Source organism: Vipera ursinii, assembly GCF_947247035.1.
Source record: "Vipera ursinii genome assembly, chromosome: 3".
NCBI classification, from domain to species: Eukaryota; Metazoa; Chordata; class Lepidosauria; order Squamata; family Viperidae; genus Vipera; species Vipera ursinii.
This window is the reverse complement of record NC_139516.1, coordinates 200,878,464-200,889,940: the sequence shown is the minus strand read 5'-3', so window position 1 is coordinate 200,889,940 and position 11,477 is coordinate 200,878,464.

The window sequence follows — 11,477 nt, the reverse complement described above, 5'->3', positions numbered from 1 at the left end:
CACACAGGTTCGTGCCCTGACTTCAAGTAAACTTCAAAATCTTGGCCTGCCAACCTCTAAATTTATCCCTATAACTGTAAATTTAGCCCATCCGCAAATGTTGTTTGGAGATTGTGTGTAGGACATTACTGATTCAAATATAAACACTGCTGCTTAAAGCGCAACCCATCTCAAAAAAAAATTGTTTTCCTGCCGCCACTAAATGTCAGAACTCCAACAGTCTCCAAATGATATGTGGTTCAAACTTGCCTTGGAGACATCCAAAACGTCAGCCCTTTAAAGTCAACCCATTGATTTCAGTAGAAGATTGTAAGCAGATTCAAGGGAGTCTAAAAGGGATTTTGAATTAAGTTGTCTAAGGAGAATGATCAACTCCCCGTTGAGTTCATCTGTTCTCTCTCCCTGGAAATTAATCACTCAGCAATTCAGTGGAGCTACACCAAGAATGCCAGGCCATCTAAATTAAATGAGCCTTGGGCCATATCCTATCACCTATTCCGTTGCAGTGTGAGAAGAAACACACAGTTAGCTTGTGAGTAAATCCAGTCATCAGAAATACCTCCTGGTTGGGCAAAGAACACAAGGCATGCAAAGAATGCACTTGTCTCTACAACACCAACACCACCATCCTGGAAGAAGTGTTACATCTTGCTCTGTGAATTCTATTTATTTTTGCTCTTCTGTAGATGGCCTGCAGTTGTTAGGAACATGATTGCTTCATGCAGTTATGCTAATGTTTGCACTTCATAGAACGTAATTGATACTCCTGCTCTTCCATGCCAAATATGGAAGCAGAATCCTGCACATCGGCCTTGTTTTGTTCCTCAATACTGTAAATAAAAGGAAGACTCAAGTTACAAAAAAAAAAATTTAAAAGGCTTGTATTTTTGCAATTGAGAAAAAAAAACCTCCAACCCCTCTCCCCACTTTTCCTTAAAAATTATAACTGTGTAGCTAAAGGGCAATAATTGGATTTCATGCAGTGAGCAAATGTTTTTCTGGTTCGGCAAACCCTAAACTTACTGCCTGTTTTGTAATCGTGTTAAGCTGATATCTTTGAACTCAAGGCTGCTGGTGTCATGAAATCCATGGAGCAATGCCAAAAATCTGTCTTCCCCTTTCTCCCCACTTTTTCCCTTGAGAAAGCAGTTGCTACCACATTCTTGGGATGCTTGAGAATTCCATACCAGAATTACAGAATAACATAGTTGGAAGGGACCTTGGAGGTCTTCTAGTCCGACTCCCTGCCCAAGCAGTAGACCCTCTACCATTCTGGACAAACGGCCGCCCGCAGTGGTGGGATTCAAATATGTGAACAAACGGTTCTCTGTGTGGATGCCACTTCCAGAAGTCCATTCTGGGCCTAGTCAACAAAAAATTAGCTACCGGTTCTGCTGAAGTGGTGTGAAGCGGCTGAATCCCACCACTGGCTGTCCAGTCTCTTCTTGAAACCCTTCGGTGACGGAGCACCCACAACTTCTGACATTCCACTGATTAATTGTTCTCACCCTCAGGAAATTTCTCCTTAATTCTACGTTGGATCTCTCTTTAATAAGTTTCTTGAGGACGCATTTTGAGTTCATTTCATTCTGGAGAAGTGGTGGAAGATGCTGGAGCTTTCTTCCCCTTTGTTTCAATTCTACATTTCTTTGATTCCCTGCAGCTGATCTGAATGTGTCCTAGACAGAGTTCCCTCATGATGGTTTTACATGAGTTTTAACCAAAGTCTGAAAAATCTAGGAAGGATGCTGGATGGATGCTGGAATTATAATTTTGCTTCAAACAGCAAGACATTCATTCAAGCGCCCTACCACCAATGCATTACCAAATTACAACCACCATCCTGGGAACAGGTGACATTTTCTTAAGAAAGGGTACGGGAAAAAGGCAAATGCCATTTTGGTACAGCACTAGAACAAAAGTTGGAGTCATCCATTGAGATGAGAAGTAAAGATAAATTTCTGCCATCTAATACTTGTTGACTGATTCACACGTATGCATCCATTACTTGAGGAAGATGTAAATAGATTGCCCTGAACTTGTCTATTATCAATCCACATGTTCCTATGTGACTAATTTTTTTCCCCAACAGGCTCAGGGTTTGTATTCAAGTCTTGGTGAAAACAGGAAAAAAATTCCAAGGTTCCCTCCAGAAATGGTAATCGTGTTTCAGTTATCCCGGGGATGGTGTGTAACGTGTAGTTTGGCTTATCTTATGTCCTGATATGTGTATTTCTTGGGTTCAATCCACAGCTCTTCCAGTTGTTGCTACTGCTGGAGAATCTATAGTTCCCAAGCCATCCTACAGTATCTGTAGAGAAGAAATGGACACAGCTAGGAATGACAATTTGGTTATAATAATATCAATGCATCATTTTTTATTGAATTTTTTTATTAAATGTACAATTAAAAACAAAAGTGGACATGATTCAACTTCCCTGGCTACAGCACTGCTATTACCTTTTGTGACAAAAAAGAAAAACAGAAAATTAACATACATTCTATGACAGGACAAAGTATGACAAAATGTACATATAACATCTGTAAATTTTCTGGTAAACCATCTTTCGGTTGTCTACGTTGTACTTAAATATCTTTCAATTGTGTCCTGATATAGGCACTAGTAAGAAGTCTTTAAAAAGGGATGGGGTGGCTCAGTGGGTTAGGACACTGAGCTTGTCGCTCAGATGGTCAGCAGTTTGGCGGGTTGAATCCCGAGTTCCGCGTAACAGAGTGAGCACCTGTTACTCGTCCCAGCTTCTGCCAACCTAGCAGTTCGAAAGCACATAAAAATGCAAGTAGAAAAATAGGGACCACTACGGTGGTAAGGTAACAGTGTTCCGTGCACCTTTGGTGTCTAGTCATGCTGGCCACATGACCATGGAGACATCCTCCGACAAGCGCTGGCTCTTCAGCTTTGAAACGGAGATGAGCACCGGCCCCTAGAGTCAGAAATGACTAGCACGCATGTGCGGGGGAACCTTTACCTTTACCTTTAAGAAGTCTTTAGGTTATCAACTAATCTATCGATAGTCATCTCAGCGTTCCTCCTTATCTCTAACCAATCGTACATTTTTTTCCAAATTTCATTATGTGAATTTATCATTCAACTACAGAGCCAACATAAATTCAGATTCATCACTTGTTTTTCCAGCCTGATATCAATAAATTGAAATGGAAATATATGCCATCATGAAATCTGGTAGATGAGAATTCATAACTTTCATCCATGCAGCCTTGCTCATGCAGAATTTAACAGGCTTAAATATTGGTTTTATTAGGACCATAACTTTGGCTTAAATTTTCTTCAAAACCCCTTCCTTCTGCTTAAGACGATGAGCAGCTGCAAGCAAGGGAAGTCCAGAAAACTAAAGCATCCAGGCTTTAAGAGGAAAGTTCTCTCATGGGTCACCAAAAGTGAAGCTCATGTTTCTAATGGTTTTGCAATCTCCTTGGCTGGACATGTATTTATTTATTTAAAATCACAAGGTACTTGCTGTTTTAGTATGGTGTTATGAAACTTTTTCCATCTAAGATATAGTCTGCCCTGAGCTGAGAGGGTAATCTAATCAATCTACATAGGTAATTTGCATATGTATACAATATCAAAGTAACTGTAGGGAAGTAATTTGAGATATGGCGCTGTGGGACATCCACTTAGCAAGTTCATGGAAACTATGCTTGCCCTGTGTGGTAACATCCTCAGAATAGCAAATGAGGGTGCACCTAAGGTAAAACTTCCTTACAGTTACCTTGATATTGTATACAAATGCAAACTAACTATATAGATTGATTGATTAGAATAGATTAGATTGATTCTTTCTCGAATGAAGGTAAATGTGTCCCAGGATAAGATCTAATCTGGTCGGTCATTGGATGTTTTTGCTTTGACACTGGGACCAGAGATTTAGTCTTCTGAGCTTTTGGACTCATGAATCTTCAGGGAACTTCTCTCTACCAAAATTTGTGCTTTGGGCCATTCTGTGAGTCATGTTTATGTGGTGCCTTCCTATCTGGTGAGTTGATGGCCAGTAATTGGCTGTTGTTTCCTTATGCTGCCAAGCCCTCAGATCCTGAGTACTTGGTAAGCTGGTGGTAAATCGGCACTCCTGTTAACTGACAAGGGGCCTGTTTCCCAGGCTTCAGTCATTTTCCTGGCTATTTTTATCACTGCTCAGCCAACAGTCTTAGTAGCTGCAAAATTGAATGTATGTGCTTGTTCACTGCAATATGAGGCTACCAATGAGTTCAGGTCTTCTCATCTGACCACTCGCTTATGTTCTTGCAATCTGGTGGTTAGCTTCCTCCCTGCCTGTCCTATACAGGGATCCATACAGGGAATCTGGTAGATTGCATGAGAAGCATCTCCCACCTCCAAGTGATCTTTGCACAGCGTACGATCTGTATCCATAAAAGTGTTCTTTCTGTTGTTTGATTGCACACTTGATTGCACACATTTACCTTCTCCAGAGACATGCTAGGAAAAATTAATTAACTTTCCAATTGTATTTAAATATTATTTTATTTCATCCCAAACTGACAAATTATTTCTCCCAGGATTTTCATATAGATCAGAGGTTCCCCAACCTTTTGGGCACCAGGGACCAGTTCAGTGGAGAGAGGTTTTTCCACGGACCAGAGAGTGTGTGGTTTTGTATGCTGCCTGCATCCCACAGATGGGGCTTTGCTTCTCTGTGCAGACTGGTTGCTGGCATGCCATGGCCCAGAACCGGTCCACAGACCGTGGGTTCAGGACTCCTGATATAGATGTTTTATGGGACCCTAACAGTGAAAAGTCACCAAACATACCTCTCCTCTCTTCTTGCCCCTGAGTGGTGTTGCCTAGTCAGGGAGGACCTAAAGTGCCCCCCAAACTCCCAAACTTCGTAGGCAGACCAGGAAGATACCATGGTCAATAGGATCAAATATGCAAGAAGTCCTTGACTCATGATCAGGTGCTTAGTGATCCTTTGACATTATGACAGATCCTCCTAAGAGCTATTTATGACCTGATTTCAAAGTTACAACTGCTGTAGTGCCCCCATGGTTGTGCCCATACAACTGACCACAGGGGCACTGAAGCACCCTCCTTTGTGCCTATGTCACCCACCCATCCCTCCGGATCTCCAACCCAGCCACTCAGCTGATCAAGAGACCTAACACTGTATAACAGATATATCCAAGGGTCTCCTCCACACCTGAGGCACCCCACGCTCTGCTTAACAACCCAAGCATTCATTTAAGGTCACATTAGGGAAAGAAGGGTATGGGAGGGTCTTTAAGTAAGGCCATCTTACAACGGCCATCCAGACCATAATAGGCAGGCTCCATGACCATCCAAAGTCAAGGACTACCAGTACCACAGTGAGATCCAACAGGACCAAAAGGGATGCTTTCCCCCACACGCACCTCAACAAAGATCACAGGTCAGAGAAACCAAGGCCTTTTTCATCCCATGACTAAGTCTGAATCCACACTGAACAAATTATATTTCTCAACTGCTAATTCCAGCAAACTAATGGGGAAAGCAGGCTTTGAAAACATTCTTTCATCTGGTTAAATTTGGGTGAGGATGTTCTGACTCAGCGGTCTTCAAACTTGGCCCTTTTATGACTTGTGGACTTCAACTCCCAGAATTCCTCAGCCAGTTCTAACTGGATGGGCTATATCATGAAAAGAACCCATGTTACACAGAGAGGTGCCCAATCTTTGTGTGTGTGTGTGTGTGTGTGTGTGTGTGTGTGTGTGTGTGTGAAAACACTCGGAACCATGCAATTGAGGTTCTCCTCCCTTTTTAAGTATGTGCAATTAGATACATGAACTCTATGTGCACATCAAGATTAACTGGATGTAATGATATGTGTGATTGACCTTGGGAGACGTGGGAAGAGATACAGCCCGGGGAACCATCAGATAAACAGGAGAGGGAAGGGGGAATCCTGCAGCTGCATCAGGGAAAGAGAAAGGTATTCAGAAAGGATTCTCCCCTAACTGATCAGGCGAGGTGACGGATTTGTACTTTCAGTCTTGCAAGATTCTGTTAATGCCGTCTCACGTTCAAGTCGAATTAGCTCATCTGGTTGTCTGGTCTACCTGTGAAGGCCGCCGTCAGTCTTGCAATTCTGAAAGTACACACCTCCCACTGTTTCTTTTTACAGCCTGATCGTTTAAGGGGAGGATCCTTCTGGGGTGTCTTTCTCTTTCCCTGATACTGTTGTAGGCTCTCCCCCCACCCGCTGCCCCCTCCCCTGTTAATCTGATAGTTCCCAGGAGTTGTTTTTTTTTTTTACAACCCCTGATCAGTTAGGGAAGATCCGTTTTTTGAGTTTCCTTCTCTGCCCATTATGCAGCTGTGGGCACCCCCATCCTTTATCTGATTGTTCCCTAGGCAGCATATCCCCCCCCCACTGCCCCACATCTCCCAAGATTATGCCCACATACTATTATACTAGTCCTGGTAGATAGAGAAGGATGTAACTGTGTGATGTAAACTCCCCAACATGTCCAGTCTCATTTGCAGATAAACTACTATGATGGTACTTACCTATTTGCCTCTCACCTTGTCAGTACGGTGTGTGTAGGATCACAGGCTTTCATCCAAATAATGAAACAGTGAGATGCACCTTCCTCTCAGAAGCCCTATCATACATTTGTGAGATGTCACAATCCTACTACACACACATGCCAAAAAAAAAAAAAAAACAAGCCGGAGTTTGAGAGGCAATGACGCAACACTGCTTTCCTCAGTTGATCTGCCTGATGAAGCCTTTACAGCAAGTCCTCGACTTACAGCATTCATTTAATGACCATTGGAAGTTACAACAGCACTGAAAAAACTGACTTTTTGACCACTTTTCACACTTATGACCATTGCAGCATCCATGTGGTCACGTGATCAAAATTTGGATGCTTGGAACTGGCAAATATTTATGATGGCTGCAGTGTTCCAGGGTCACGTGATCATCTTTTTGCAACCTTTGTGACAAGCAAGATCAATGGGGAAGCCAGATTCGCTTAACAACCGTGTTACGAAGTTAGCAACTGCAGTGACTCACTTAACAACTGTGGCAAGAGAGATCATAAAATAGGGCAAAACTCACTTAACAACTGTCTCACTTAGCAATAGAAATTTTGGTCGTAAGTCAAGGACTACCTATACTTCACAGTTACTTTTCCTTCCCAACATTTATGATTTAGATGTCATCCTAGAGAGGTCTCAACAAAAAGGGCCTCTCCAGGAATTTTATTTCAGCAACTGCCATGATTTTCTCATACTCCTTCTATGGCAGCATAAAGGTAAAGGTAAAGGTTCCCCCGCAGATGCGTGCTAGTTGTTTCCAACTCTAGGGGCCGGTGCTCATCTCCGTTTCAAAGCCGAAGAACCAGCGCTTGTCCGAGAACATCTCCGTGGTCATATGGCCGGCATGACTAGACGCCAAAGGTGCATGGAACGCTGTTACCTTCCCACCGTAGTGGTCCCTATTTTTCTACTTGCATTTTTACGTGCTTTTGAACTGCTAGGTTGGCAGAAGCTGGGACGAGTAACAGGCCTTGGTGGAGCAGTGGGCTAATGCCTCCTTAAGTAACACCAGCTGCCTGCAATTAGTGCAGGTTCGCATCCCACCAGGCTCAAGGTTGACTCAGCCTTCCATCCTTCCCAGGTAGGTAAAATGAGGACCCAGATTGTTGGGGGCAATAAGCTGACTTTGTAATAATGCCGCTTGGGGGGGGGGGCAAAAGCCCTAATAAGCAGGCATATACATAGAATGAAGGCTACTGCTAAGCTTGTAAGCCGCCCTGAGTCTTCGGAGAAGGGCGGGATATAAATGGAATTAAAATAAAATAAATAAAATAAATAAAACAGGCGCTCACTCTGTTACGCGGCACTCGGAATTCGACCCGCCAAACTGCCGAACTTCTGATCGACAAGCTCAGCGTCCTAACCCACTGAGCCACCGCGTCCCTTCTATGGCAGCATAGGGAGTGGGGAAAAATAGTTTGGGGCAATAAGACCTTCATAAGCATTCTCCAGTGGTGCCCAATTTAATCACACTACTGTGGCTTTTTTCACTTCAGAGGAGGAAAAAGAGGTGAATAAATAGAAATGGGACAAGAAGGAACAATTTGGGCTAATTAGGTGGACTATAAAAATGGGTAGGCCCCAGCCATTCTGTATCCGGCATGAAAATGAGAGGGGAAAAGGGATGGTTAGGCCTGTTTTTGTTCAGCAGGTGAACACTGGCCATTAAGGACCTGTTAAGAAAAACAATATCTCAGCATAAATGAAATCTATCAGCTGAGTAAATCCTTCCATTGCTTAACTCGTTGACTAAGCTCTCTGTCAGCAAGGACTGGAGGTGTTGTGATGTATCCCAGATGACGATGGGTTTGCTGGACATCAATTATAATAGATGTAATCTTCCTATAATTTGCCTATACAATCCACCTACAGAGGGGGGGGAAACCCTCTTGCATATTCTCTAGCTGAGAAGGCTGGTGTAATTAGCTTTTAGTCCTATTAAGAGCAGGAAACTGACTGAAAAGAAAGCATTGGGTAAACACACCTGCTCACCAACTAACCAAGTAGAGCAGGAATAGGCAAGCTGACACACTTACGACACACATATACTTGGTCCTAAAGATGAATCGTGTGTCTGGTCCAAGGAACCAAGAACAACACACTGTGTCTGAACTGCTACTCGCCTATGACAAAAATCTTGCCAGGCTAAAGCACTGCATTACTACTACAAATAATCCTGCGAAACTCCAAGGGAGAGTCTACCTACACTCTCTTTCTGCATACCACAGATTCCAAGTTTCTTTGTCACTTTGTTCGCTGGGAAAGAACTCTTAACTTAAATTCTGGCCCACATTCCACCACATCATTCTTGTTAATCTGAGTATTGTGACTTGGGGGATTCCAGCTTATGTATGACAACCACAAACGGGAGGAGGACCATAGGGTTAACAGGACTGGAACAAGATTAGGCAGAGGGGAAAAGAAATTACTGCTGCTGATGTACATCACTGCTCTAAGTTGTGGAGAGAGATCAGTGGTGGGATTCAGCCAGTTCGCACCACTTAGGGAGAGCCGGGAGCTAATTTTTTGTTGCCCAGGGCCAGAATGGACCTCCGGAAGCGGCATCCACAATAGAACCAGTTGTTTGTATATCTAAATCCCAACAATGAGAGAGGTGATATTTATCCTGAAGACTATGAAGACCTGGATGGGGGGGGGGGAAAGCAGGTTGTAATGGAACCCAAACAATATGGAACTTCTGTCTGTTCTCCCTTGGTGTTAGTTGATCCTTAGATGGCTGGGCACAGGCTTATAACTGGGGGAAATGGTGTGGAACACCTTTCTGGATTTCTAGTTCTTGTTTGAACATCATGGACCACACGATTGGAGGCGTTTTGCCCATCTGTGTCCTTTATTGGTGCTAGTGAAGTCCTAGTGACCGCAACTCATGCTTTCATCACTACCCACGTAGATTACTGTAATGTCCTTTGCATGAGGCTGCTTTTAGAGACTCTTAGGAAGTTAGAACTAATCCAGAATGATGGGAACATATTTTACCTATATTGTGGGATTCTGGTTACCAGAATCCAATTTATGTTGTGTCGACTTATGAAACTCTGGGGTAGCTCCGGGACTGACTAAATTCCACCTGGCCTGCCTGCTAGATCATATAAGGAGGGACCCCTTGTTGGTCCAGCTTTCTAGAGGTGGGCTCAAACTAAAGGTAAAGGTAAAGGTTCCCCCGCACAGGCGTGCTAGTCGTTACTGGAACGAGTAACAGGTGCTCACTCTGTTACGCGGCACTCGGGGTTCAACCCACCAAACTGCCGACCTTCTGATCGACAAGCTCAGTGTCCTAACCCAATGAGCCACCGCGTCCCCTGAGCCACCGCGTCCCCTGGGCTCAAACTAGAACTGTTCAAAACACTGGCTGCCCATGTCTCTCAGAAATAAAGGCAGGATCCAATCGCAGTCAGTCATCGGGATCAGAGGTTTATTCTTATTCTTCTTTATTCTCCCAAGCTTTTGGATTCCTGTTGGAGCCCTACCCTTGGGGAACTTCTCTCTCCAGAATGACACATGGGCTCCAGCAGGAATCCAAAAGCTTGGAAGAATAAACCTCTGCTTCCGGTGGCCGACTCAGATTGGATCCTGCAAACAAGAAGATGCTGCTTTTTTGGAGCAGCACTGATGGAATAGGACCTTCTTGAGACCAGACCAGCCCCTTCCTGGAAGCTTTAGAACAGACATGTCAAACACAAGGCCCAGGGGCCGGATGCGGCCCGCAAAGTGGTTTCATGTGGCCCGCGAAGCCATCCTGGAAACAGTGAGGGAACGGCCCCCACTGCCTTGGCCCTGGCCCAGAGACCCTCCTTCTGCCAGAGACCCTCAGATCTGTCCCACTCCTGCCCAGGCCCCCATAGGCACCCTTGAAGCGAACGATGTAGAGCTGGCCATGCCCATCCAGTAGGCCATACGCACTCTAGCCACGCCCACCCAGTAGGCCATACACACTCTAGCCACGCCCACCCAGTAGGCCACACCCACCCAGTAGGCCACGCCCACCCGGCCCCCTGAGGGCAACCGCAATGCTGATGCGGCCCTCAATGAAATTGAGTTTGACACCCCTGCTTTACAAAGTTATTAAAAATGGAGCTTTTTTTTGAAGTTGTTTCAATAGCATCGTCTACACCTCTTGTTGCCGTTTTTCTCTCCTCCTTCCAGTTTTGATTTTGCTAGTTGCGTTGTAAGTTGTTTTAACTCTGTCGTATTTGTTTTCACTGGGACATTGTAAGTGCCAAGTGTTGCGAGATTGTGGCAGGATCAAAAATGAAGAAATGAGGAAATCACACAATGCTTCAAGGGAGGCGAACAGTTTGTTATGAAACCAGATTTATTAAAGTCTTTTGTACAGGAATTTTACAACTTTCATCATGATAATCCTCAAAATATGTACATATTTACACAGTTTCAACAGTGTTATTAACTTTCCACCTACCAAAATATACAGATTTATAGGCAGGTCCAAAGATATTTTTTTTAAAAAAAACCTGTATCACAGATACAAATATATTAAAGCAATCACAAGAGCCTTAGTGCAATTAAGGTCAACAACTTTTCACCTCTAATTATCTTGATTTATCAAGTTAGTATTGCCAGCCATAATTCACATTTAATCTGCTCTTTGCTAACTCGGGTTTGTTTAGGGCACAAACACCGTAGTTGTTAAATTAGAAAAATAGAACTCAGTGACAAAACACTGCATGGAACGTACACAGAAGATGCAGCCCACTGAATCTTGGGAGCCCTTTTTATTTTTTTATTTTTATTTTTTGCAAAAGCCTTGAAATAGTATCGCATGAGATTTTAAAACCTCACTATCACTTTTTCAGCTCTCTCTATAAGAAACTGTGGCTACTGCAGTCACTGCATGCTGCTTATTATCTGCAATGGCTTC